Genomic DNA, 6,070 nt, shown 5'->3' with positions numbered 1-6,070 from the left:
TTTTTGCATTCCATATGGTTAAGGTGTTTCTAGTACAACATTTACATTGCTTGCCTGGCGGTTAATGCACCCTTGCTGTGCCACTGAGTGTAATATCACTTTTGTAAAACTCTCGCACACCAGTAGCAGAGGAAGGCAGAAAGCAGAGTCATGGCAAGGGATGCTTCTGTGGCAACCATCTTATGTTACTAAAAACAGTAATCTAAAGGCTAGTGTCCATCAACTTGCAATGTGAATGCTGAGGGGGGTGGCGGGGGGTTGGTACACTTATAGCCTGGCACATCACGGCACAAAGTAGCCTTTCAGGCTATAAGTTATAGTTCAAGCCAATCAGTCTGGTGTGTTGCATCAACCTACCATCCTGCAGGACTCAGCAATATTTACTCAGGCGTGCATCTGTGAACCACTACAGGACTGTGCTTGCACAATATTTTCTGTACTACCCATTTGTTCCGTGATAAATCCTTTGCAGCGCCAATATTTTCAGGACAGACAGTTACAGCCTGCTGTGTCAGTAACTCCCCGATTCAAAGTTCTCTAGACAGTGATGTAGCTCTGTCTTTTGTCATACAGGTATTTCCTCATTCGAAGTCCTCAAGGCAGTGCTGCAGCTGCTTATCTGTTCTTGTCTGTAACTCCCCCATACTAAGTCCTCTCTACAGTGCTGCAGCTGAGTCTTTGAAAAAAAAAAGGTGATTTCTCAATCTTAGTCTTCTATGCAGTGCTGCAGCTGTGTCTTTGGTCACACAGGTAATTCCTCATTCCCGGGAGACAGCTGCTGACTGTAGGTACACGGAGGGGAGCCGCGGGCGTTGAAAGAAACGTCGCGTGAAGACACCCCACGCTGTCGTTTCCGTAGGGGCGTAACTGCGTCCCTTAGGAAGTCATTTTATACATTCCTACCAATTGTGTAGTGTGGTGTTGACGGAAATTGTCCGTTTATTTTCACTGTATATATTTTTTTCACACTTTGAGCCTCTCGGGAGGGTGCGCCTTAGCGCGCGCACACCCCCGGAGGACTTTTGATATAGGTCCTGAAGAAAGCTGAGCTAAACGCAAACAAACAGCTGAAACATGTCGACCAATTTCTGTCTTTAACTTAGGATTCCGGTTCCTTAATTAAGAACCTAGGGAGTCACTTTGCTTTTAACCGATGCGGGCTGGCCATTATTAAAAAAAATTCTAAAGGCACAACCTCTGCGTTTTTTAATTTTTAAACACATTTGCACAATCACAGTTAGTCACCTCCTAATTTGGGCACTGTTGCACTCACCACATCCTGCTCCGCTGTAACCAGGTGTCGTAGCACGCTGGGGAGACATTCGGTCACCCCAGCGGGGACCCGATGATGAAGCATGTCACCAACTAGTGGTGAGTGAGGGTCCTTCAAAGAAGTAAGGTTCTTTCCCTCCACCCACTATAGGGTGACCAGCAAGCGCCCCGACTTTCTTCCATTTGAAGATAGTCTATTGGGCTCATACAGGGACTTTGAGACTGCCCCGCTGTGTGCATTGCACGCGTGTGAGCATTGATCACGCGTGCGGCACACAGCGGAGTTTAATTTTTAACCTTTAAACTATCACGTTTTTTATTTTCCTTTGCATCACAGTCACTCCTTTGTTGTTTATAATACATTTAACCGGGGTACAGGAGTGTCTATGCCCTACCTCTCTTGTTGATATTGAATTCCTCATTCTTAGTCATCTAAACAGTACTACAGCTGTGTCTTTGGTCACACATGTAATTCCTCATTCTTAATCCTCTAGGCAGTGCTGCAGCTGCTTATCTGGTCTTGTCAGTAACTCCCCCATTCTAAGTTCTCTAAACAGTGCTGCAGTTGTATCTTTGGTCAAACAGTTAATTCCTCATTCTTAGTCCTCTAGGCAGTGCTGCAGCTGTGTCTCTGGTCGCAGTGGTAATTCCTCATTCTAAGTCCTCTAGACAATGCTGCAGCTGTGTCTTCAGTCACACAGGTAATTCCTCATTCTTAGTCCTCTAGGCCGTGCTGCAGCTGTCTCTCTGGTGACAGTGGTAATTCCTCATTCTTAGTCCTCTACATAGTGCTGTTTGCTGCTTGTCTGGTTCGGTCTGATATTGCTCATTCTAAGTCCGCTAGGCTGTGATGCAGCTCTGTCTCTCTTCATACACCCACTACACTCCAAACCAAAAAACATAGGTAAAAGACATCAGCTGTGGAACAAACTCAATTTGGAACACTTAGAAACACAACTAACATCCAGTAAAAATCTGGAAACAATACATTCTGTTCAAAAGCTATATAAGTGGCTACAGGAAGCTTTTGACATCCTGATTCCACTCAAAAACACACATCAGAACAAAAGAAAAAAGCGCCTTGGAGAAACATAGAGATTAAAGACATAAAACAACAAATTAGAATGCTGCATCGTAGCTGGCTCTAAACTAACGCCAAACAAGACAAACTTCACCTACAAAAAATTAACAGATTATACAAATCAGCTATCAAAAAAGCTAAGAAAAGATACTATTCAGACAGAATTCAAAGTGCTAAATGTACAAATAAAGAATTCTATAAAATACTTAATGAATTTAGCAAATCAAATTGCCTGGAAGGAATTCATCCTGTTACTCAAGATTTCACAGACAACCAGGGCAAATCATTCACAGATAAAGCAGACACACTGGACTCATACTTAAAACAGAACCAAATCACTAGCACTAATCCTTGTACAAAACTACAACCCAAGAATACTATAACCCAGAATCTCTGTTCCTTGCAACACATCTCACACAATGAATTTATGGACGTGGTCAAAGCAAGCAGGCCTGCCGGCAGCCCTTCTAACCCCTGTCAACGACAAACTTTCAAGACAATTCTTTTAACAACCGCTGGTGCCACTCCAGTAAGAATCATCAATGATTCCTTAACTATTGGACTATTCCCAGAAGAACTCAAAAAGTCACACATACGCCCCTTACTGAAAAAAACAAACTTGGACCCGCTGAACCCTGACAACTACAGATCCATTACAAATGGACCTTTCCTGGGCAAACTGATAGAAAGAGCTGTGTTCTCCCAGATGTCACAATTAATTGAAGAGAATGACATACTTTCAGACTTCCTAACAGGATTCAATGCTGGAAGAGGCACAGAATCTGTCTTCCTTGCCATCGGGGATGACTTAAAGAATACAGTAAACTGCAACGGGGGTTGCTGCGCTACTCCTCTTGTACCTCTCGGCTGCCTTTGACACGGTTGACCATGACACTCTGAAACAAAGATTCTATGAAACCGGCATAAAGGGGACTGCTCTAGACTGGATTGCATTCTACCTTCGAAACAGAACTAATGCCATCCGTACCCCACTTTTCTCATCCAAATGGTACTCCACAAAGGCTCTATCATCTCGCCCATGTTTTTAAACGATTACATGAAGTCATTACTGGAACTGATCATTCAATTTCACCTCACGTGCTATAACTATGCAGAAGACACACAAATACTCCTTCAACTGGAATGCCCCAAAGACATTTGAAAATCCCCCATTTTCAGTTGTCTCAGAGCTGTGGATCAGTGGATGACTTGAAGCAATCTCAAATGGAATGCTTCCAAAACAGAAATACTCACGTGCGGTGATTGTAAACATTATGACCTGCTTGCCATCTGGCCTGATGAACTGGCATCACCGTCTAAAGTGTTGAAGGAAGTTAGAAACCTCGGAATGACCATGGACTCCAAACTATCGATAAATGCCCAAGTGGACAAACTAGCAAGATCAAGATTTGTCACTATAAAAACACTGCAACAGATTTTCCCTCATGTGGGATTTCCACACAAGATCCAAGCTACCATCTCCCTTGTTCTGTCCAAACTCGATTACGCCAATAGCCTCTACCACGGATCACCTTTAATGACTGTGAGAAGTTGGCCTGATATATAATGCTCACTAATTCTTAGTGATCACTTTGTATCATGCCAAGCAACCCTTATGATGATGGTTGTAATTCAACCTTGTAGACCAGTTATCCTAGTGGTAACGTGGACAAAGCAGTCTTAGGCTAAACTCTGAAAGGCATGTGAAGCCAGCTGTTATACCATACACAACCCCCTTGAATACCAAATGAAAGGGACACCACACAGATATATATTGAAAATATATATTGATTTATTAACTATTAAAATCCCCTGGACTCTTTATGAGCACAGAAGCACAAGCGTTAAATCACAAGACAGTTTAAAATACACAAAAGTTGCACTATATGGATGAGCCCTAGGGGCCACCTAAACCATATACTAAGAAAGTGGTATAAGAGATACCAGGAGGAAAGTGAAGAGGCCTAGGGCCTTGGGAATTGCTGGAGCTATTCGAGACTGGCAATGACTAAGTCGGGAAAGGCCCACGGGACTCGGGTGCAGTGTTCAAAGTGCACGCACTTCTCAATACAAAGTCTATGGTGCGTAAAAAGCACAAAGTTAGAAAGTTAGGAACCTTCCGAGTGACCTACGGAGCTGAAACTTAAAACACAGGCCCTTGGGATGTGTACCAGTGCAGGAGCACCGGCGGAGCTGAGTTACCTCACCCACAGGAAGCGGGTGCACAGGGTCGAAGTTGTGTCGGGTTTCGTCACGCTGGTCGATGGTGCTTGGAGCTGAAGATGCTGCAGGCGGCTCGATGAGAAGAGTTCCGGTGGATCCAAGGGTGGATCTGAAGATGTGAAGACCTGAAAGCAGAGGGGACAGTGTTCAAAGTCACTAGCCAGTGACTACCGTGGAACCAGATTGGAACCAGGCGATGTCGGGTGCAAACAGGCGTTGTCGGGTAGCTTCTTTCTGCAGCCACGTGGATACCCGGGGTCGAGGACGTCCAGGAGTCGGTCACAAGCTGTCCCACGTAGGCTTCTCGCTGTTGGCGGTGTCGGCGACCTGATCGGGGCAAACAGGCCTTGGCAAATGCAAGCCACGCAGAAGTTGAAAGATGCTGTTCACTCGGACCAGCAAGGTCAGAGCGGGTGCTCCTTTTCACAGGAGCTTGGGTAGGTCTGGAGCAACCAGACCTGCTGTGTAAATCTTCGGGTTCGTCGCCAAGATGGCCGCTGACCACGTGGCTAGTGGCCGGGATGGCGCGTCGAGTGGCACAATGCAAAAGGGCCCCACGCAGATCGTGGAGATGCTGGAGGGCTGATCTTTGGTGCAAGGGCTGCTCGGTGGTGGGGGTTCTCAATCCCCAAAGCACAACGTCGAGGATGCCTCAGAAGCTGCGCAGTCAGCTTTTCGAGTGTCTTTCAAGAGGTCCGGTCCCACGTCTCTCGGTGCCTCCACGGGTCCCTTCTTCGCAGGGACTGTGGATCGGGCTCTGAGAGGTCTGGGAGTCTGGTTCTTGTCGGGCTCTGGGCTCGGTCTCCGGCGGGAGGTGGCGGCAAAGCAGACGTCGAGTTGCTGGTTGGTACCTGTGTTCACAGGGTGGCCACTCCTAGGCCACAAGGGAGATTCTCTTCAGTCTTCTGTGCAGCAGAATGTCGAAGTCCAGTCTTCTTCTTGTTTAAAGTTGATTTCGGGATGATCTGCTGTGCAATGGCACTGCTCCCCCTCTTATTCCCAAACTGGGGGTGGATCACCTACTAGGTCCCTCCTCTGGGAGGAACCAGGAAGGGGGGCGGTTACACCCCCTTTCATTTGTCCAGCTCCGCGCCAGGACTGGGGCTGGAAGGCCCCAGAACCGGTTTGGACTGGCCTATGCACGGGGACACCTTGTGTGCCCCGGGCATGTCTGATTCTATTCAGCCCTGTCCTACCCAATACACAAAATCCTGTCTGGGGTGGTGCTCGCACCTCCCAAGGCAGGAAACCCTTTGTCCAGGCCACCATCTGCCGAGTTTCGGTCAGCAGCAGGAGGCCAGACTTGTGTCTGTGGTGGCAGCGTCCATTTTGTGAAGCTGAGGCTCTGTTTAACTTTAACCGGGGTTAAGGCTACACACATGTCGTGTCCCTCTAGAAGGGTGGAATGCTATCCCCGTCGCCAGAATTGGCGAGGGGATAGTATTCCAATTCGTATGACACCTTACTCGACATGTTTTGATAAAGCCACACCAA

This window comes from Lissotriton vulgaris, chromosome 1_1 (genome assembly GCF_964263255.1).
Source record: "Lissotriton vulgaris chromosome 1_1, aLisVul1.2, whole genome shotgun sequence".
NCBI classification, from domain to species: domain Eukaryota; kingdom Metazoa; phylum Chordata; class Amphibia; order Caudata; family Salamandridae; genus Lissotriton; species Lissotriton vulgaris.
Note: the sequence above shows the minus strand (reverse complement) of the source record.